The sequence below is a fragment of the Panicum virgatum genome, chromosome 6N, assembly GCF_016808335.1.
Source record: "Panicum virgatum strain AP13 chromosome 6N, P.virgatum_v5, whole genome shotgun sequence".
NCBI classification, from domain to species: domain Eukaryota; kingdom Viridiplantae; phylum Streptophyta; class Magnoliopsida; order Poales; family Poaceae; genus Panicum; species Panicum virgatum.
In genome coordinates this window covers 34,888,567-34,912,929 of record NC_053150.1, presented here as the reverse complement: position 1 = coordinate 34,912,929, position 24,363 = coordinate 34,888,567, and the positions used below count along the sequence as shown (strand labels likewise).

The following is a 24,363-nucleotide window of genomic DNA, read 5'->3' as shown; positions in this document are numbered from 1 at the left end:
TACGCTCCCCAAAATCATATTCTCTGCCTATCCCAAACAAGATCTCAAAGCAGCGAGTTTTCAGAGGCCTGCTCACGCAAATTTTGTGAGTGCAGAAGTTTGCGTTAGGAATGCTAAGGTAGCGAGAGCAGCGGAACAATGAGGAAGAAGAGAGAGGCTTCCTAAGCAGGAATGTCTTTTAGCGTTTGAGAGGTGTGTTGTGAGGAGAGGTGAGGTGCCTCTTATATAGGCAAGTGTATCAGCGAATGGACACGCACCTGAACATCTTCAATGTAACATCCCGGATTTTTTCGAAATGTTAGAAAGTTGAAAAAGGTGAATTTCAAAAAATCTTTGTGTTAGTGATGTAATAATTCATATAAGTAGGAATTCTGCCTCTCTAAATTCCTAGTAGATTAAAATTTTGTTTTCAATTAAGGAAGTTATTTTGCTAGTGTGAGAATATCTGGAGTTATTTGGATTTTATTACATCTTCCATGTTTATTCGAACTCGATTTGGTTTTATTTTCCTGTTTGCAAATTGAGTGGAATTTAAACTGAAGTGTGCCCTTCAATTTAAATTCAAATGCTAACCTTGCTGAGTGGGACTTAATTTGAATTGAGCCATTCAAAATTAAATCCGACCCAAGCTCTGACCCAAGCCCGTGACCCGTTTCGCAACCCGCGACCCAATATGAACCCAAACCCTAATCCAGGCCCAGGTTCAAACCCACACCAGGCCAGCCCAGCACCCCGGCCTGCCCTGCTTTGCCCCGGCCCAACTCGCAGCCCGCTAAGCCTGAGCCAGCCCAGCGCCACCTCCACCTCCTCTCCCTTGTGTCACCTACAGGCGGGCCCCACTAGTTAGCCTTCCTGTTCCCCTTTCTCCCTCGAATCCACGATGCCGCCGCCTGCTCTGTCTGCATCGCCGTGCGCAGCGCCTACCCCGCTTCACGACAACGGAGCTGAACCGCTCGCCGATGTCACGGCCGCACCGTGCGCCCCCTTCCCCGGCTCCGCTTTTGACCGCCGCGAGCCCCGGATGCACGTCACGCGTCCCGGGCCGTATGCCGAGGATCCCCTCCGCTCCTTTCACCTCCCTGCGAACCCTAGCCCTCGGGCTATAAAACCCCTGGTCGGCGCCCTTGGAACCCTAGAGCACCTGGGGATTTCCGCCAAGCCGCCACCGCTGCCTGGAACAGAGAGGGAGAGCGAGCCGTGAAGAAAGAAGGGGAAGCAGGGGAGAAAGAAGGAGAAGAGGAGGCCGCCGCTGCCACCGTCGCCGAGCCCAGGGAGGAGGTGAACCAGCGCTGCCACCCGGACGTTGCTAAGCCAAGGAAGGAGGAGTCGTCGGCCGCGTCACCAAGCCCAGGGAGGAGGAACTACGCCGGACCGCCGCTGCCCAGGGAGCTTCGGGCCGCCGCGTCGCCGCATCAAGCAGGAGGGCCAGCGCCGCCGCCTATGGAGCCGAGGAGGAGCGCCCAGCCGAGGAGGAGCCACCGCCAAGGATGACACCGCTGCCGCACCAGAAGCCCAGCAAGGACGAGCCAATGCCGAGGAACGCCGCCGCACCTGCGCCCGTACGTCGACGTCAGCGCAGCCGCTCGGCACGGCACGGCCCTGACGCGCCACGGCCTCATCTCTGTCCGCTCCGAGCCCAAATGGTGAGCACGTCGCCGTCCCGTTCCAAACCCTCCCTTGTGCTGCCGACGTGCACGCCGCCGTCGATGAACCGTCCGTAGTCAAGCCATTGGCTTACCTATCCAATCGTTTCTGTAGGAGCCTCGACACGCCGCCGTGCACACCCCGCAGCCATGCCGTCGCCACACCTTGCCCTGCCGGCGTCGTGACGCGGCCCTGGAGTGCCAGGCAGTCGCGAGCACACGCACGTGCATCATCCTGGCCGAAAGGCCGTACCTTTCTGACCCACAGCCTGCACACGTCTCGCCATCGATGAGCCCAACCGCGCTGCGCACGAAAATGGCCGCGATGTCGCGTTCGCGCATGACGAGCCCTTTTGGGCATTTCATCGAGCACCCACGGCGCGCGTAGCCACACAGCTCACACGCGCACGCGACCTCGCCATGCAGTGCACCGTCGCCTAGAACGCCGCCCTGTCACCGTTGCACGCAAACACGCCACCTCCAACGCGGCCGAGCTCCCTCAGTGTGTCCCCTGGCATTATACTGAACACCTTTCGGGCAGTCGCCAGCTCACGCTCGCGCGCACCTGACGCGACGCTGCTGGCTTGATCGCCGCGTCGCCGTCGCGTTCCACCTTCGCCTCTGGGCCTATACCTTGTTCTGGCCCTTGCTTTGCGCCATAACTGACCTGTCGCGCCGCCGCGGACCGAGAATGCCCGCGTTCCACGCGCGAGCGCACACCAACGCCCCACCTGGACACCATGACCCGTGCAGGACCTTGCCGTTCTGAGCCCCAAGGTCGAGCCTTGACCCTGCACTGCCGTGTTCCGTAGTCTTGGCCTCGCTGCTGCGCACAGTGACCTCGAACCCCGTCACGACGTCACGTCCGCGCGTGACATCGGCCATACTGCCGCTGGTGTACACGTTGCATACACACCGAGCCTGACCTCGCCGTGGCTACGCCATGGCCATGAACACCTTGGCCAAGCCTTTTCTTCACCCTCGTCGCTGCAGTGCATACCGGCCATGCCGAACGCATGCGCGTGCATGCGCCACCCTTGTTTTGCCTAGCGAGCACGTGCAAACCCGGCCGAGCCCTTTGGCCATGCCACCTCGTCGTGTTCTGTCCTTGCCGAGCCCTTTGCACTGCCGCTGGCCAAAGGCTTCGCCTTGGCCATGGCCGTGCCCGACCGGGCTCGCCGACGAGCCTCTGTTCCAAGCCGGCGTGCCTTGCCTAGCCATCACTCCATCCTTGCCTTGTCACCTTGAGCACGCCCTTGCACTGCCGCCGTCACATTCACCTTATCGCCGCACAGCCCGACATCGCCCTGTTCCGGCCTGCAACCCAGCGATGTCGCGTTCCGGCCTCGTCGGAGCGCCGCGTTCGCCGCGGCCATGTCATGACCTTGACCAAGCCAAGGGCACGTGAACACATGCCACTCCGGCCGGAAGGCCAAGCCTTCTCGCCGTTGTGCCATCGCCCTTGCTCGGTTCCACCACCGCCTGACCTTATCTGGCCATCCTCAGCCTTGCCGCGTACGTCCGTCGCACGCACACCACTGGCAAGCCCCTACGGGCATTTTGCCGAACACCTTGCGCGCCCGCATACAAGCACACCACGGGGCACACCACGCGCATGACCATACATGAGCTGAGCCGCACTGGATCAGTACCTGGTCGCACCAGATCCCGCTGCCCTTGACAAGTGCGCCATGGACCCCTGCTGACCTGGTCAACATTGACCAAGTCAACACTGACATCATCAACAGCCATGATGACGGCAGCATATGGCTGATCCCGTGCTGACGTCAACATGACACGTGCCACGCCCAGAAACTGCTATGTGGCTGACTGTGTGTTTTTCTTTTTCCGATAATTATTTATTAATTTCAAAAAATAGTTTAATCTTAGAAAATTCATAATAAATTAATCAAACCTCTAAAAATTATGAAACCAGTTTTATAATTCTTCTAAAATCATGATCTACTCATTAGAGTAGGCTTTGCTGTGTGTTTGGATCTTATTTGAGTGGTTTTGTGCATTCTTGCACTTTGGCCCCTATGTTTATATGTATTTACGATTAGGTCCCTACGGGGAGGAGTTGACCAACGTCCCGGACGACTAGAGGATCCAGAAGGACTTCCCCAATGCCTAGAAGATCTAGGAGGACGTACCGGAGGACCAGAAGACCTCGAAGACCCAGAAAGATTACGAAGAACTATCAGGTTCACGCCCATCCTTGCTTTTGAATACCCAATAGGCATTGCGTGCTAGATACACTACGCTTTATTGTTCAGTTGTGATGTGATGAGCCTGCAGAGCCTATTTAATTACCATATTCCTTGATTACCATGTTTACCTTGAATCGTTGAATGCTTTGGCTTCTACGGGTGTTGGTATATATGTGGGATTATTTGATATGATAGTCTTGGCGTGAGTGAAGATTCCCCTATATAAGGAGTCGGTGATTAGGGCTTTTGCGGGGGCGAGCGAACCATAACCGATTTTCGGATCTGGGGCTAGGGATTGTGTGTTGGGCACAATCCTGCGGAGTAACTGTGGCGGGTACAACCTTCCTTCGGAAGACCGTTCCTTCGGGAACTTCGACGGAGTTGGAGGGCAACACCAGTAATGGGTGCCGGATGCGAACCGCGAGGACGGAGACGCACGTTGACGAAGATGCTCGCCCCGGCAAGATTAAGGACCTGAGCTTGTGCACCTGGAAATAGAACTTTGTCAAACGTGCACACCACTTATCCATTATGAGGGTGGACCCGGTCCTGGCTAGATACACGCGGCACCAAGTCTGTAGGAGGATAGAGTATCAGTGTTAGGGGGAGAGGGCTGCCCTATGGCCCTCGATCAGTAGGATTCATTTGGATCCCATTCTAGATTGCTTCATAGCCCTGTGCGACCTCTCGTGGGAGGACGCACCCCAGACCGGGAGCAGGTTGGTGCCGTAGCCGTTAGTTTTGTTAGACCGGTGCCACGGAGTCAGTCGGGTCATTTCCGGCTGGCGTCGGGGCGACTGGGTACAGGTGTACAACCCCTGCAGGGTGAAAACTATACGTATTGCCACGTACTCGATCATGTACAACTCTGAATCTGGCTTCACTTCTTAGAGTGGTTCCACTTGATATATTTCTACCTCCCTCTAGTCTACTTTTTCTGCTCGGATAGCAGTTGAGGTGGCGGGAGAGAGAGTTCCCACACCGAACCAGGGATGGGTCATGTCATAGTGGAAGATAGATATGACCGGGAGTCCGGAATACTGGAATGGCCCGCGTCCTGCTTGCATAGGAAAATCTAGCCTTTTTAGCAATATTTGTTTTCTTTATGCATCCACCTATACACTGCATGCGGATAGTGACGTGAACCTATCCCATCCTTGGGGATAGCCTTTTTTTAGCAATATTTGTTTTCTTTATGCATCCACCTATAATCTGAGTGGAGGATCAACCAAGACAACGAAGGAAGAATTTAAGGACGACCCGAGCTACACTCTGCGCTGCATGTGGAGAAGAGCTGAGAAGATGAAGTTTGCCCAGAAGATTAGCTATCGCTTCCATTTTTTATTTGTTTCCTTTTATGCCAAAGGGCTTGTAATCTGAGATTCATATTACAATCCTTTGGATTATGTAATAAATAAACCCATGTACTATTTTATCGCGAGATATGTCTGTGATATGTAATTGAAATGAGTTCTGTATGTGATAGCTACTGATCCAGGGACTGTCACGATGATATAGAGAGTCGGGTTCTCCTTTCAGAAACCTGGTTCATTTCATTCAAGGTTAGCAATGATCATCAAAGCATAGGTTACGAGTACACATATATATATTTGAAATTTTTGACGGAGTTTTTCCTACAAGTGGAAATCGAGGCATATAAGATACAAGATATATATGATATGAAATTTAGCTTGGTTAGCACAACCTCACAACCACAAGATGAACATAAATAGATAAGAGTAACACAAACCAACATAGTTCATCACACATTACAAACCAAATGTTCAAATCCAAACACAAGTCTCAAATATGCAATAGTTCAACACAAATAAGCATGAGTGGCAAGCGGAAGCCGAAAACAAATGATCTCCATGAGAAGTCCATGAGCTCCCCCTAGATCCAAGCACTCCAAAGCTCCTTCTCCCCCTTTGGCATCAATTGCCAAGAAAGTCAATCCATCGGCGGTGGAGGAGGTGGTGGTGGATAGAACGGCTGGTGCGGATAGAATTCTGGAGGCGGCACTGGAGCCGGAAATACTGAGTAGAAGTGGTCTGAAACCTGGTGAAGGCTGTGCTGAAAGTATCAAAGCGCTGCTCTAGCTGCTCCTGCCTCTGCTCAAGCTGCTCAAACTGCTCAGAAGAGGGCAAATCCTCAAAGCGTGAGTCAAGAGCTGCTATGTCTGAGTGTAAGCTCTCCTGAACCCCCTGCATCCGAGCCATCATGGGCTGAAATATCTGCTGCTGCATGTTCTGGAAGTTGAGGTTCATCTGATTCTGCATCTGACTAGCCAACCCTGCAATCTGAGAGGACATGCTCTCCTGCATGGATGCAAAATAAGGGTCAAAGTAGCCAGCTAGAGGAGCCCACGGCTGCTGTGCTGGAGGATGCGGTGGTGGCATGGCATGCTGAGCTGCAGCTGCTCCCATGTGAGCATCATCATCACTATCATCATCATTCCCTTGTGCATCAGCATCCATATCATCTCCAGGGAAAGGAGTCAGGCCTCAAAAGAAAAGCATTGTCATTCTTGAATGGCCTGAAAGGTGTGTGCTTGCTTTCACATAACCCTCTGAAGCTAGACTTAACCTTGATTATGGACATAATGTATGGAGCAAAATATAAGTTCATCTCCATGTTAAGCCTCAAATCTGCAAGCTGATCCATGATAAGAGCAATGATATTTATTCTATTTCCATTCATGATATGAGATATCACATTCCAATAGTGCCCTCTAATCTTGTCCTTGTTGCCACTCTTAGGCATGAATGTGACTCTAACAATCTTATTGATCACTGCAGGATGATGCCTCAGACCCTGAGTGCCCCCAAAGCTTCTAGCAATTCCAAGATGTGCAGGCTCATAGAACATGGGTAGTCATTCTCATCTAGAGGGTTTTCTAACACAACATTCACACTTTGCTCACTAGTGATGAAATTATAATCCAACTGATTTGCCTCAGCAAATTGTGCAAATGTAGCATAATAGATTCTTTTGCCAGTTGTCCACCTAAATGTTTCCTCAACCATGTTGATCTCTAGAGTGGCATAGAACTGACGTATTACAATTTCATTCCAATCACACCTATGCTGTAGAAAATTTGCTAATCCCATTTGCTGAAATCTATCTACTAGATCAGTCATGACTTGTTGTTGTCTCATATAGCCTAGATCAATGGTCTGATGTTTGAAAACATTCTTCTTAACTAGATGACCAAAGTAATCATCTTTTTGTACCTCGGTTTTGAAGAAGAGAATGTTGGTGTCACGAGGCAAACTGAATTGATCCACTGCTCTTGCATTTGCATAGCTCTCTGCAGTCCACTGTCGACTAGGTAGATCTAGCCCCATCAAATCTGTAACATCATCATCAACCCCCTCAGTCTCTTCCTCTGAAGACTCATCACCTGCATCTCCTACTGAGGAAGCTGCAGCCATCTCACTGACATTTGGAGCATAGTCCACATCATCCGAGTCATCACTGTCTCTTTGTCTTTTGGAAGTCATAACCTTCTTGATTTTGGAAGCAGTAGCCTTGATGATCTTCCGGGGTGGCCTGAGATCAAGATTTAACCATAAGAACAATTACTCAAGCAATAGAACCAATCCATAATGATATAAGTTAATTCAGCAGCCATCTGGAAAAACTGACACTTGCGGACCGTTCGCTCTTCTGAACGCGGACCGTCCGCGGTTCATGAACCACCACAGCGGACCGTCTGCGACCCATCTGTTCTGCGCAGGAACATAAAATCGCCCCAACTTTGATTCACTCATATTTTGAGTTTCAATTCAAATCCACCAACCAAATTTTAACCATAGCATTTCCTCATCACTAGGAACAAGATCCCCCAAGTATTTTCAAGAAACCATGGTCCAAAAATAGATCGGAGCATCTAACCCTAACTCTTTCCAATAAAGAAATCCAAGAACAAGAGTTAGGGATTTGTCAAAATACCGAGAGGACATGATGCACAATCTTGAGAAGAGTCCGGGGATGTTCTCGGACCGTCCGGGAACCACGCCAAAAAGCCTTGACCTTGTCGTCTCCCCCACGTGCTTGAGAGAGAAAGAGAGAGAGCTTTTTGACTATGTGTGCGGTTTGGTGGGGGAGAGTGAGAGGGACATCCATTATAAATCAAGTCTGGCCGACCCCACCTTTCTGTCCATTCGCGGACTGTCCGCGACATCCTAGCGGACCGTCCGCCTTTGAATTTTCACACTGCCACCCGACTGAAACTGCCTCTGGCAAATACTGCCCAACACAGGCGGACCGTCCGCGGTCCTTTGGCGGACCGTCCGCAGTGTATTTTTGCGGTTGAGAACTTCTCTGCAGAGCCTCTGGTGAACAAGTCCCATGAAAGGCGGACTGTCCGCCCCTTACCCGCGGACTGTCCGCAGTACCAAATTTCAGACAGCCCAGAATTTTGCCAATTTTCTCAATTCCAACTCCAATTTGGGATCATTGCTCATATAAAAATCCAAAAATCTCAAGTATGGCATGAAAACCTTCAAAAGACTCATATGAGCAAGTTTCAACTAGAATTTAAAAATTAATCGAATAAAATCATGAAAACTCATAATTGGCTCAATAAATACCTCAAAAATTCAGAAAAATGAAACAAAGAGTGCATGAAAGAACCATATGCCACATGTGCTAGTTTTCAAGCCACATTTGAGAAGTCAATGATATTTAACTCATTTCTTAACTTGCAAAATCGAGATTCATCTAAAGGCTTGGTAAATATATCGGCTAATTGATCATCCGTGCCAATACCATCAATCTTGATATCATCCTTGTTCACATGATCTCTAAGAAAATGATGGCGGATATCAATATGCTTGGTTCTTGAATGTTGAACCGGATTAGAAGCAATCTTCACGGCACTTTCATTATCACATAACAAGAGAATTTCATCAAATTTCACACCATAGTCAAGAAGAGTTTGCTTCATCCATAACAATTGTGCACAACAACTTTCGGCCGAAATATATTCTGCCTCGACGGTTGAAAGAGCCACGGAATTTTGCTTCTTTGATGACCAAGATACAAGAGATCTTCCAAGAAATTGACAACCACCGGAAGTGCTCTTCCTCTCAACCTTGCACCCCGCATAATCCGAATCCGAGAATCCAACCAAATCAAAATGAGCACCCTTGGGATACCATAAACCAATATTAGGAGAATATTTCAAGTATCTCAAGATCCTTTTGACGGCGGTCAAATGACATTCTCTAGGTGCGGCTTGAAATCGTGCACACATGCAAACACTAAACATGATGTCGGGCCTAGATGCGGTCAAATAAAGCAAACTACCAATCGTAGAACGGTAAATCTTTTGGTCAACCGGGTTACCTCCCTTATCTAGGTCGAGATGCCCATTTGTGGCCATAGGAGTCTTGATTGGTTTTGCATCTTCCATACCAAATTTCTTCAAGATATCCTTCACATATTTTGATTGACACACAAAGATGCCTTCCTTGAGTTGCTTGATTTGAAGTCCAAGAAAGAAACTCAATTCACCAATCATGGACATCTCAAATTCCCTAGACATCATTTCACCAAATTCCTCACAAAAACTTGGGTTAGTTAAACCAAAAATAATATCATCAACATAAATTTAACAAACAAACAAATCTTTACCAATATCTTTAGTGAACAAAGTAGTATCAACCTTACCAATTTTGAAGCCCTTAGATATAAGAAAGTCTCTCAATCTTTCATACCAAGCTCGTGGAGCTTGCTTAAGACCATAAAGAGCTTTAGAGAGCTTGTATACATGATTTGGCTTCTTTGGATCTTCAAAACCAGGAGGTTGCTCAACAAAAACAAGTTCACTAATCTTGCCATTCAAGAAAGCATTTTTCACATCCATTTGAAAAAGTTTTATGTTATGAGTGCAAGCATAAGCTAATAAAATTCTAATAGCTTCTAATCTAGCAACGGGAGCGAAAGTTTCACCGAAATCCAAACCTTCGACTTGAGTGAAGCCTTGAGCTACCAATCTTGCCTTGTTTCTCACAACCATTCCATCTTCATTTTGCTTGTTTCTAAAAACCCATTTAGTGCCAATAACATTATAATTCTTGGGCCTCTCAACTAGATCCCAAACTTGATTCCGGGCGAAATTATTTAATTCTTCATGCATAGCATTCACCCAATCCGGATCTCTCAATGCTTCATCTACACGGTTAGGTTCAAGAAAAGATACAAAAGAATAATGTTCACAAAATGAAGCAATGCGAGAACGAGTTTGGACACCCTTACTAATATCACCCATGATTTGATCCACCGGATGATCCTTTGCAAGAACATGATGAATTCTTTGAGGAACAATGGGTTCTTGAGTTGATGAAGAAGGTGCACTAGATGAACCAACTTGATCTTGTACTTGAGAATCATTATTACTTGAATCTTGTACAATTGATTGTACTTGATCATTTGAGATAGAAGTTGAAGGATTAACTCTAATAGAGGTAGAAGGACCATCTTCATCTTCATCTTCTTCTCTTAGTCTAACATCACCAATTGACATATTTTTCATTGCATTTCTCAAACCATCACTTCTCACATCATCAAGATTTTCATGTTCATTGTGAGACCCATTGGTTTCATCAAACTCAACATCATATGCTTCTTCAACAATGCCATGTGTTTTGTTGTAAATCCGATAAGCCTTGCTACAAGATGAATATCCAAGAAGAAAACCCTCATCACATTTGCTTTGAAACTTTGATAACCGAGTTCCCTTCTTGAGAATATAGCATTTGCAACCAAACAATCTAAAATATGATATATTTGGCCTCCTTCCAATGAGCAACTCATATGGGGTCTTGTTATGAAATCTATGACAATACAATCTATTTGAGGCATGACAAGCCGTGTTGATTGCTTCGGCCCAAAAGCTATCCGAAACATTGTACTCGGAGAGCATTGATCTTGCCATATCAATCAAGGTTCTATTTTTTCTCTCAACAAGACCATTTTGTTCCGGAGTATACTTGGTTGAGAATTCATGCTTGATTCCTTTCTCATCACACCATTCCTCAACTCTTGTATTCCTAAACTCACTTCCATGGTCACTCCTCACTTTCTTCACCTTGAGCTCAAATTCATTTTCGGCCCTTGAGAAGAATTTCTTGAATGTGTCATATGTATCGGCCTTGTCATGAAGAAAGAAAACCCATGTATATCTTGAGTAATCATCCACTACCACAAGACAATAGCAATTTCCACCAATACTTCTATATGTTGTAGGACCAAATAAATCCATATGCAATAATTCCAATGGTCTCTCGGTTGACATGACACTCTTTGTGGGATGAGTATTTGCAACTTGCTTTCCGGCTTGACATGCACTACATAGCTTATCTTTTTCAAACTTCACATTCTTCAACCCAACTACTAAATCATGCTTCAAAAGTCGGTTGAGTTGCTTCATGCCAACATGACCAAGCCTTCTATGTCATAACCAACCCAAGGATGATTGAGTGAACAAGCAAGTGGACAAATTTGCCTCTTTAGTAGCAAAATCCACAAGATATACATCCTCATTTCTAAATCCCGTAAAGATGTGATCTTTTCCATCCAAATCTAGTCACTACAACATCATCTTTAGTGAAACTACACTTATATCCAAAATCACAAAGTTGAGTGACCGCTAAGAGATTAAACTTGAGAGAATCAACCAACAATACTTTTGAAAGAGAATGATCACTTGAGATAGGAATTGTACCAACTCCTTTGACTTTGCCCTGGCTATTGTCACCAAAGATGATGTCACTATAGCCACCCACATTCTCATCTAGAGAGGAGAACATCATTGGATCTCCAGTATGTGTTGAGTGCATCCACTATCAAGCACCCAATGTCTTTCTCCGGACTTGTAATTCACCTACAAAGAGGAAGTAACTCTTTTAGGTACCCAAACTTTCTTGAGTCCTTGAATGTTAGTGACCACGTTAGTGACCAAGACTTTTGGCACCCAAATGGCATTTTTTTTAGCACCATTTATAGGTATCCAACAAATTTTGCACTAACATTGCCATTTGAATTTTTCATAAGAATGTAACTTGAATCAAAGGATACGACTTTCTTATTGGTGCAATTCTTCTCAACATGACCAACTTTCTTGCATTTTTCACAATATGGCTTACCACTACTCTTCACAAAAATAGTTTTGGTTTGCACAAAAGCCTTCTTCCCTTTCTTAGGAATGTATCCAAACCCTTGCTTGTTCAAGGTGAACTTTTGACTTGCCCAACAATGATTAAACTTGGCTCTACTATCATAGCACTTTCTCAAATCATTAGTCAAGCAAGTAATCTCTTTCTTTAACAAATCATTTTCCATAATGAGAGATTCATTGCAAGATGAGTTATCAATTTTGGTGCAAAAAGAACTAGTAGAGCTAGAGCCACAAGGTTTATCATCAATTAAATCACAACTAACACCAATGCTCAATGTTGCTTTTCTTTCATGATTAAGCAAGGTATTGTGAGCTTCCTCAAGCTTCTCATGAGTTTCTTTGAGATTCTCATGAGAAGTCTTTAGCTCCTCATAGGAAACTTGAAGAGAAGTAAACTTCAACTTCAAGTCATTCAACTTAGCATTTTCCTTAGTCATGAATTCATTGGCATCATTAAGAATTTCAATAAGATCATCATATGAAAGTTCATCAAGTTCACCATCTTGTTGTACCTTTGCACCACCCTTTGCCATAAGACAATGTGGTGTAGAGAAGAGTGATGGAGCCTCCTTGATGGCGATCCCGGCAACTCCCTTGGATGGCTTGTCATCATCATCATCATCGGAGCTTGCATCAGAATCCCATTCAACAAAATAAGCTTGGCCATTCTTCTTCTTCTTGATGAACTTCTTCTTCTTCTTTTCATCATTTTTCTTGTCCTTTTTCTTGTTTGGACAATTGACAATGATATGACCTACTTCACCACAATTGAAGCAAGTCTTGTCCACAAAAGGATTTTTTCTTGATGATTGACCTCTCTTGCCAAAGTTCTTCTTGCTCATCATTCTATTGAATCTCTTGACAAAAAGAGCCATCTCCTCATCCGATTCTTCTTCTTGGCATCCACTTTCTTCTTCATTTTTGCTATCTTGAGCTTTGAATGCCACACTTTTCTTTTTCATATCAATTTCTCCCCCATGAGCTTCATCTTGAGATTTCTTGAACATGTCATGGGTGAGGATTTCTCCCAATATTTGTGTAGGAGTTGCGGTCTTCACATTTGACCTTACAAGTAAGGTCACAATTGTGTCATATCTTTCCGGAAGACATCTAAGAAACTTGTGGTTGAAATCCCCATCCGGTACCTCAAATCCAAGTCCCTTGAGGTCATTCACAATGTCGTTTAGCCGGTTGAACATCTCGGCTATACTCTCATCCTTCTTCATGGTAAATTCACTAAAATTCCCTTTAATCAAATATAACTTGGCCTCCTTCACGGTTGATGTACCCTCATTAATTTCCATGAGCTTCTTCCATATGTCATTTGCATTTGTGAGGCTCTTGACTCTATTAAATTCATTCACATCAAGAGCACTAAAGAGCACATTAACCCCTTGATCATTTAGTGCCTCATTTTCCTCATCTAGGGGGTGTCAAACTCTTTGGGTCCAAAATGATATATCCATCACTTACTACTCTCCATAGTTTTCTACTCATGGCTTTGAGATGAGCCGACATCCTAGTCTTCCAATAATCATAATTGTTCCCATCAAAGAACGGTGGCTTCCCAACATGAATTCCATGATCACTAGTCATTGTTCTACTCCAAGATGGTTAAATCCGCAATTAATGGAGTACTTAGCTCTGGTATAACTTGTAGGATCAAGAACACCGACTAGAGGGGGGTGAATAGGCGGTTTAAAATCTAAAGCCAACAACACTAGAGAAATTTAATTAGTAACAAAGGAAAGCACTATGTCAAGCTATTACTATCTCTAAATGGGTTTGCAACCTAGGGTGACAAGATACAAATCAAGCTCTAGTAAAGTAAATTGCTCAAAGTAAAAACAAGTATTAAATTGAGCAAGAGAAGTAACCAAGCTTGACACAAGAATTTATCTCGTGGTGTCGATGACTTGCCGGTCACCCCTAATCCACGTTGAGGTGGATTCCAAAAATCAACCGCTCCTCTATCAAGAACCTCTTGATCTTGAGCCGGCTTGAATCAAGGAACCGCTCCACACCTCGATTCCACTAAAGTTGCTCTTCACCACTCCGGTGAGGTGAGCACAAGACCTCTCACAACCGAAATCGGGGCTCCTCAACAATCTCCTTGGAGGAGCTCCACGAAATCCTCTTCTCCAAGCCGTCTAGGGAGCGGCAACTCCCAAGAGTAACAAGTCGATGACGCTTGCTTGAAGTTTCCCTAATGCCACAAAGCTCAAACTCTTGATGCAATGCACTAGGAAGCTCTCACACTCTCAAGAATGCAATCTCTAAGCAAGTGTGTGTGAGAGAGGGATGCCTTAGCTCTAAGATGTCAAGTATGCAGTCCAAATGGCCAAGAGAGGCACCCAAAGGCCGGGCAATCGGTATATATAGACATCCCTCCAAAAACTAGCCGTTACACTCTTTTCTGCGAAATCGCGGACCGTCCGCATTTCAAAAACCGGACCGTCCGCCGTTAAAAACCAGTGAGTCAGAGTGCATTTAATGCGTGTCAGAACTAGCCGTTAAGCCCTGGCGGACCGTCCGCAATTATGTGTTCCACACCACCAGAGACTAACAACGTCTTTGGAACAACTTTGAAGTTAGCCTGCGGACTGTCCGCGACTCAGGAACGGACCGTCCGCAGTTCACTTTTCAGCCCAAACCAGAGAAACAACCTCTCTGGTACAAATCTGAGATTAGCCAGCGGACCGTCCGCGCCCCATGGGCGGACTGTCCGCCGTTTAACTTTGAAGCCCACCAGAGAGACACCCTCTCTGGTACAAATTCTCAGTAAAAGTGACGGACCGTCCGCCCACCTGGGCCGGACTGTCCGCCAGCCCACCAGAGCCTCTGCAAGCTCTCTGGAACGGGATCGGACTGTCCGCCCCTAGGGTGCGGACTGTCCGCCGTTACTCAGTCAGCTCTCAAACTTAGTCTTTTTCAAATCTTTTCAAAATGTTGTTAGCCCTCATGCATGCAACAAGACATTTTGAGCAAAATGGCACTAGAGACCCGTCAAGCATGAGTATACAACCCCTCTTGATAGTACAGCTATCTATCCAACAAATCCGGTCACTTTTCATCCACTAAACGCCTTGTGACCGGTAAAACGTAAAAGCCCTATTTTATACCTTTGCCTTGAGCCCGAGCTTTGCTCATCATCTCCAAAACTCCATATGTTCACAACCAAATCTCTTTCATCCATGGATCAACCTATACTCATTATCTCAAATGAAATCGTTAATCCACATACTGTTGTCATTAATTATCAAAACTCGAATTAGGGGCCTAGATGCTTTCACCCGCCCACCTCCGGCCCTAGCTCCTGCATCAAACCGGTCGCAAGTGAGCCCCTGATGCTCTCATGCCACCCCTCGTCACCAGCCAAGCCCTCCATCGCCGGGAATTTCATCCACACCGCCGCAGCCATGTATGGGGACTACATTGCAAGCTCCAAGTTCTGTCTAGGGTGTTTAGTGCAAAATCCAAGAATCTCATTTGAATTTTGCATTATGTTGATTTCCCCGGTCTGTTGATTTCCCCAACCATTCAGAAGGCTCTCTATTTTTTTACAGGATTGGAAAAACTCTAAATTCAGCTAGGAGGATAGCTATTCTCTCGGAGTGGCTCTGTAATAAATTTATTGTAATTACTACATAAAGCAAACCGCTACAGCCAGATATATCGTGATAAATACATACTGTATGTCGGATCCTGAGTGACAAAAATGTATTCTTCTCCTTTTCCTCCCTGAAAGTAAATAAATTTATTGTAATTGCTACATAAAGCAAACCGCTACAGCCAGATATATCGTGATAAATACAGTATACTGTATGTCGGATCCGGAGTGACTAAAATGTATTCTGCCCCTTTTCCTCCCTGAAAGTTACGACAGATTCAGATTACAGACCAGCACATATAGCATGTGGTGACAAAAAAAAATGTATTCTCCTAGATCTATCCACTTATAGACAGACGGAATGAATGCCGTGGTCCTCCCATCACATACGTGATATCCAAGGAGAACAAGGTTATCTGTGAGATATACTACCTTCCAATACTTCATTTTCACAGCTGTTGTAGAGGGTCAGTCAGTCCATGAGCCCATGTCTGCCATACCAAAACTTCCATGGCTGTGTTTAGTTCCCCTGGAAAGCACTGTAGTGACAGGAAAAAACAACTGTAGCACACTGTAGCACGTTTCGTTTGTTTGTGGTAGATATTATCCTACCATGACCTAACTAGGCTCAAAAGATTCGTCTCGCAACGTACATCAAAACTATGCAATTAATTTTTTTATTTACCTACATTTAGTACTCCATGCATGGATCATTTGCTACATTTAATGTTTCGATGTGATGGAGATGTGATGGAAAGTGATGTTTTTTGGGGGGTTTTGGTGGATCTAAACACTGCCCATGGCAAGTTTAGAGCTACAGGGCACATGATCAATCAGCTCCCTGGCCACACACTCACCAATAAGATCCCACCGTATGACTTGAATAACTTGATGGGACAGGTTGCCACCATAAATGGAGAGCCAACTGGGCCAGATCACGACATCAATACTTTCATGATCTCTGTCTCCTCATGATGTCCTGCTTATATTAGCTCGCTCGCTAATTTCAGCATCACATTAACATGTGCCTTTTGTGGTTGTGGAGGGTGTTAGGATGCATCCATCAGCCCGTTGCAGAGTCCACATCGCAGGGAGGTCACTTCCTAACAGAATTGCTTTCTCCAAGCCGAGAATGGAGGATTGAACAGCCGGCCAACACATGCTGACTCGCGGGTGGAACAGCCAGCCAACGTTGTCCCTGGTAACGCTTGGGCGTTCTTTCAAGCTGGCATTGTGGAGAGAATGGCAGATACAAAGGTAACATGTGCACAACAAATGATCATGTTGCACTCTTGCTAAGTATTTTCAACATAGGTTATCTGCAAGACAGGGGAAAGAAGAGCTTTCGTCAGCAATACATTTTCATTTGGTATCCGATTAGGTCAAAGAACACTGTTAATCCCTTCTACAGGAGAAGAAAAACACTGCAGTTTTACAAGTTCCATTGCATAGTCAGTGTCCTCAGATTTTCATCGAACACTTGGAACCATTGATCAAGAAACTCTGATATAAACACTTGACTAATGGGACACAAGCTAAACAGTTCAAAGCTTCAAAACCGACCTCGCTCATGATATGCCAACTCCAGACAGGGATGAACACGAACGGGAACGGGCAGGAAAACCCCTCAACCATTTCCGTTTTTGTTTTTTATGACGGAAAACGGGAGCGGGAGTGGAATAGCCGGATACGAGAGCGAAAACGGAATATAACGGTTACAGAAACGGGCGGGAACCGGAAAAGTCTACTGGAATGCATTATTATTTAGTCACCATCCACTTTATATAAATATAACACTAAACACTCCTTTACACAAGCTATTTTTCAAAAATATGATCAATGTTTCTTGTTTCCTACGATTAAACCATAAAGTACATGTCCTGATATTGAGTAACATAAGAGGATATATGGTGTGCCTATTATTTTTTCCCGTATTTTATAAATACGGGATTATCCCGGCTAAAAACAGGATTCCGCAAATACGGGCGGGATACACCCCTTCCCGCTTCCCATCCCATTTCCGCATTTTTTTCGTAAATACGGAAACGGACAGGATGAATATAGAAATACGAACGGGACGGGACGTTTTCATCCTTACTCCAGACCATGTGGTCTGCAGTATGCACTTTTGGTTGAACGATATGTACTACTATAGTACAGCTGGTTTTCATTGTGCATACTAATTTTTAAGGGTTTTGCTGCGCTGTATGTTATAGGACTTATTACAAGTTGTGCAAGGGATCTAGGCATCCAAGTTGTATGGGCTAGAAGGTTCTCCAGATCCCCTACACATTTTGAGCTATTTAATTCATATTTTGAGCTATTTAATTCATACGGGCAGAGGAGGTTGTGATCCCTACACAGCTTCAGAGAAGTGTACTCTGTACGTAGAAAGGAACTGGTACAAGAACTCCTGTCCCTATGAAATACTAACTCCAGTAATTCATACCATCTTACCCAGATTTTGTTGGCACTCTATTTCTGTGGTACAGCAGAAACCTTAAAAGGTAGCAGGGTTATTCTAGTTCTCCTGAAAATTTCAGACAAATGAACTAATCTAACCATCGTTCGAAAGGACGAAATGGGAAGAAATTTGCACACAGTTAAGGCTATAACAATGATTTGCTGAAAAAAGGATGGACTGCATTGACATCTATTTAGTTTGGCAGAAATGGACTGGCTGCATTGGATAAAAAGGATGGCACGGGAACAAATTTGGACACAGTTAAAGTTTTACTCCATCATTGGTAGTCAATGTGAAAGCCATAAATGCTGTACTTTTCTTTTCAGATTTTTTTTAAAAGGTGATTTTGACTTCTAATTGTTTCCATACTCAATACAGTCGAGTATCAAGTTAACATCAATAAGTTCAACCAGTGCAGTCCATCCATTGCTGTCGAACTGAAATGCCTAGGAAATCTAGTGTACTCTGATCTGCTGACTAAGTAAGAGATGCCTTCCAATAACACAATTTAAGTTGCGATAATGACTTTTAGTAGTAATGAATCATAAGACTTGTTCTTGGACCAAAAATCTAGTCCCTATGATTGGATTATTCAAAGGAGGTTTGGTTTTGATCCCTCTTTCGCGTAATATGTGTCCTATTGACGTTTATCTGTACTACCGTGGAAAAGGATGTTAAGAGATGTGGCTCTTCTCTGTGTGTCATTATCTTCTGTCATGTAGCCACCTGGTACTGGTATATGGTCGATATCGGTTTGATGGTAGTCTATCTATATCAGCCTAAAGGAATTAACAATCTCTGGATGAGCTTGGCTATATCTCTGCCCCTTTAATTTTGAATTGTAACATATATTGATGAATCGAAATATGATTTATCTCTGTAATGACATAAAAATAGAAATGTGTAGCTGAAGAACAGCAATTGAACACAAGAGGTCAGGATTTTTTCACACCATGATGGAAACCAACAGATGGGTGTTTAGGACTGGTGCAGCAAACTGCACAAAGGTAATAGTTTTCACCCTTAAAAAAAAGGTGTACCCAATGCCGTAGGCTTCCCACACTGTGCGGGGTCTGGAAAAAGGTTGTTTTTTAAGCACCAAGTCTTTCTCTCACAAATGTGTAGAGACTGGGGCTCGAACCTGAGACCTTCCGGTTATAGATGGTAGGCACTACCGCCGCACCAGGCCCGCCCTTCAATCATTTTCACCCTTGTGCCACTGCCACAGAAATGTGGGAGGAACAGAATGAAAGTCTTTCAAAATTTTAGTGTACCTATAATTCCTTCTGCCAAAAACAAAAAATCAGTACTATGCCTTGGTGTTTCTATTACTGCAAGACTGATTTTTGAAGTAATCCAGCTAATATCCATTTAACACTTTAGAAGCATCTTCTGTATCAATATAATGATAAGCACTCCTTTCAGCTTCATTTAAAAAAGAAACATAAAATGAACAGAGCAGGACTACATATACATATGCTATTGTATCATGTTGAAAAGAATGAGCTGAAAATGAATCGTTTTTTATTAACAAGGCAAGGGGTGGATCTATCATGCTAGCAACAAAGTAAATATGCAAGACAACAAAAAATCACAAATGGATATAAGAAACCCTGCTTAGAGTTTTGTCCAAAGCTATTTGACCTAGCTCATACTTCAGCCTCTTACATAATGAAGACCGAAGAGGATAATTTCATTGGAACCTTACAAAAGACAACTTTCACTTGAATCATGACCATTACCTATGCACTTACGAAAGGCATAAGTAAAAAAAAACATTCTGCTATGCATTGTACTTTCACCTATATAAAAAGATGCTTAGTTGGTGCCTCGGAAGCTGTTAATTAGGACAGTGTAATGGGCTAATCTTCCTTTTCCATAAGCCTCTAGTAATGCTGGCTAGCTTGCATCCAGGCGTTAAAAATAAAAATGACAAAAATTTCAGTCATGCTCTAAATAATGCAAGACCGTAAGTACATACGAGGATCACTTCCAGACATTATCTTCCACCAATATTTCAAAGTTGCTGAATGTAGCAATGACTAGTGATGAAGAACGAAACTGCACTCAGAAGAAATCAGGGCTGGACGGCTGGTGGGTATATTCAGACAAGTTTAGCTGTGGTTGGTTGGCTGATGAAGTTCATAAATCTGAGTTGTCTAGAACAGTGCCGCCTTTGCATTGAATGGCATTTAAACAAAGTGGTGAGCTCTCTTGAATGTGTGTATAGTGGCAACCCCCCTATCCCCCAATTCTGTTACCTACAAAAGCCATTGGAAGCTGCCTCAAGGAGACAAGTACCGAGAATCAGAGCTGTCTGGGTAAAAGGGCATAGAGACTAAGGGCGTCAGAAGGGTAGAGGCCGGCTGACTGAGCTTGGTGTCTCCTTCAGGCTCCTCTCGAGGCTTTGTAACACTTCAGGTATTAATCACATGTAATTAAGAATTAATTTCGGTCATTAGCTCTGACTTCCGCGACAATTCACCAAATCAAGTTGTTCTGTCAGTCTGGACCAAACCGGTCTGACCGGTCGGGGTGACCGGTCTAACCGGTTGAACATGTTTTGTGGGTTTTGAACCCACAACAGTTAAAACACACTCTCTCTCTCCCGAATTTTTTTTATTTTTAACCTATGTTTCAATTTTATTTTAAAAATAACCCACCCGAACATATATTTGCAGATCTAACTCTTTTGGTCGCGCCGGTCTGCGTGGCGTGACAAAAACACACTGTCGCGCCACATGCATTGGCGTGACAAAATGTGCCACGTTGGCACGCTTCGGAGCGCTCGGAAGGGGTCTGCCAGCTCATATTCTACGTGTCAACCTTGTCACGCCACTCCCACCGGCGTGACAGTACAGCCTTGTCACGCCACCCCGCTGGCGTGACAAGGTCCGACTTTAGAAAAATTATATCTTTTTCATACGAACTCGGATGGAGGTGATTTTTATACGAAAATTGTAGCTCTCAACGAGATCTACAACTTTGTAGTTTTGAGTTTTTTCATTTGAAGTCATTAAGATGGTTAAATAATTGATTTAAACTTTTGACAGCATATTAAGCACTTTACCTCTATTAGATCATCTCTAACTTGACATGTTTATCATGATTCTACAAATTAAGTTCTATATAATGTTTGATATATGAAATAATATGGACAAAATAATAATAGTTCGATAAGAGATACAATGAGAAATCAAACTATATCATCATTGAGTACGGAATATAATGCAACACTCTAGGTATTATTAATTATAGCTATAAACTAGATCAAGTATTTTTTTGAAAGATTAAGATCTTAAAATATGATAACAGTTTGAAAAAGATACAAATGTGTAAGTTTTATACTAGTAATTAAGTGGTTTAGATGAAATGAGTACTTTGTTGTTCTCATCTTATGGCCTTCTTTTCATTATATCTCCTTTGGTTAGCGCAATGCTTATCGATTGCACTGCTTGGTATGGCTAGCCAATATCATCGCTCAAGGTGCCTCCATGGTCCCACCACTGTAGATATATATTATATTAATAAGCAAGTGTTGTTATACAAAAAAAAAGACACCACGTTCGTCGAGAGGATCTAGAAATTTATACATTAATCTAAAAAGGAGAAGGATTTACACCATTGGATTTTACGAAGAACTAATGATCTAAACTGACTCAAGAGGCCATATCATATACAATTGAAAAATATCTATTTTCATAATTAAAAAATAAAAAAATTAGAATATAATTATAAAGTTCATGCCGAATACAAAAATTCGTCAGACTTTCCCACCCAATCAAGACTACGCCGTATGGCACGTCTAATGGGGATCAAAACAAGTTGATCCTATAGATGGAAGTAAAATGATGGGGCATGATGATGGAGTCAAAACAACATAATATATGGATGCAAAAGAATGACACAATTATTGATTGTTTTATATGCTTATCTGTATATGGGCTTCCAACAATGTTAGGGACCGTAAGAAATTTGGCACAACGGTAGTAGAGAAGTCTCCATACAGGTGGTGGTGGCAAAACGGTTGTACATATGCACATGTAACTTCGGAGTTGATTTGTACAAAATAGATATAATGTATATGCACGTAATTTGATAGGCAATGTGAAAATATATATAATAAGACTTAGTGATGTATAGTGGTTGAAGAACAAACTCCAGGGGAACAAACAAAATAGCCTGCTACAACAAAGTATTTATAATAAAAAAACGTAGCAAAACTAGCCACGCTATTAGCATGGACGAACTCACAAGTTAAATCTATAATTAATAATACCTAGACTGTTGCATTATATTCCGTACTCAATGATGATATAGTTTGATTTCTCATTGTACCTCTTATCGAACTATTATTATTTATTTCATATTATTTCATATATCAAACATTATATAGAACTTAATTTGTAGAACCATGACAAACATGTCAAGTTAGAGATGATCCGATAGAGGTAAAGTGCTTAATATGCTGTCAAAAGTTTAAATCAATTATTTAACCATCTTAATGACTTCAAATGAAAAAACTCAAACCTACAAAGTTTTAGATCTCGTTGAGAGCTACAATTTTTGTATAAAAATCATCTCCATCCGAGTTCGTATGAAAAAGATATGATTTTTCTAAAGTCAGACATTGTCACGCCATCGGGGGTGGCGTGACAAGACTGTACTATCACGCCGGTGGGAGTGGCGTGACAAGGTTGACACGTGGAATATGAGCTGGCAGACCCCTTCCGAGCGCTCCGAAACATGCCAACGTGGCACATCTTGTCACGCCAATGCATGTGGCGCGACAGCATGTTTTTGTCACGCCGCGCAGACCAACGCGACCAAAAGGGTTAGATATGCAAATATATATCCGGGCGAGTTATTTTTATAATAAAATTGAAAAATAGGTTAAAAATAAAAAATATTCCTCTCTCCTCACCAACTTACTTCTCCCTCAGCGAGCTGAGCACGCCTGCTCGAGCTCTCCCCCTCTCATGTTCTCCCCCAAACCCTGGAGCCCAAAACTTCCCACTCCCTTTGATTCCAAGGCCAAGAAAGGGTCAAACCGGCGTGGGGGAGCTTCTTCTCCACGATTCCCTCCCTGGGGTGCCTGGGATTCGAGTTCTTCGTGCAAGGAGGAGCTCACTCAAGGTATGAAGGCTCGTGATGGTCGATCTCCTTTTCTAGATGATCTTAGGTGATTTCCTCTGGTAGAACACATCCAATTACGTCCCTGAACTAGTACCTAGAAGGGTTTAAGGACTCGTGGGTGATTTTCGCCGCGCCAAGGAATCCTAGGTTTTGGTCTGAGTAGGACCGGTCTGACCGGTCGGAGGGACCGGTCTGATCGGTAGGGGTCCGGACAGTCCGGCCATTGGTTCGGATACTACGGGTTTGTGGTGGTTTAGACATTCCGGGTTTAAGCCCGGAAACCCTGGACTTGGGAGCCCGGATACTCCGAGTAGGTATCCGGATACTCCGGATTTTTGGTTTTGAGTCGTACACAGGCCAGACCGGTCTGACCGGTTTGGTATACCGGTCTGACCGGTGTGGCAGTGGCAGAGAGGGGTTAGTAAGGGATAGTTAGTGCAAATAAATGAAAACTAATTCGGGTATCGGTTACTTATAATTTTTGCAAATCATGCCTGCATTCTCTCATATCATATGCATATGCACACGTATAGCAGCCGCGACGGAGGAGGTGGTATACGAGGTGGTTGCGGAGCCACAGGAGCCACGGGGGCAAGCCCCGCAGCAGGAGATCCGTGGGGAGTCGTCCCAAGGCCCATCTCACCTTAGCGCTGAGCAGCAGACTTAAGGCAAGCCCCGGTGCACATCCTCCTATTTCAAATTATAACATATATATATGTCTCTAATAATTGTGCATTAGGTTTAGGAATTGTTTGAAACCTTAGTTGCATGATCCCTAGGTCTTCCTGGGCCTTATACTAGTATGAATAGGTCGTTAGCACTGCTATGCTTAATAGGGCTCGATAGAAGTCGAGTGATAATTCTGTCACTCGCGAGATATAGTATGTCTTTCAATTACAGTATATGAATTATTATATTCAAGATGGAAGGTATGGGATGGGAGACCGGATGGGGGAAGGTGTAGCCCCATCTGTGTCGATTAAGGACCGTTCCGTTGTCGGCTGTGCTGATCGGGGATTGAATTGTACTAGCCACATGCCGGGAGTAGGACGTAGTCGAAACCGGTAATTCGAGTACTGCTTTGCTTCGAAAGTATAGGAACCCGCACCCAACTC

General features: G+C 44.2%; 1 long non-coding RNA gene across 1 annotated transcript; it reads left to right on the top strand.

Annotated features, from left to right (window-relative positions):
* The first annotated feature begins 863 nt into the window (after positions 1-863).
* LOC120677539 lies at positions 864-5,314 on the top strand. Its single transcript, XR_005676356.1, has 2 exons — positions 864-1,643; positions 3,707-5,314. It is a non-coding gene; the product is annotated as an uncharacterized LOC120677539 (long non-coding RNA).
* The last annotated feature ends 19,049 nt before the right edge of the window (positions 5,315-24,363 follow it).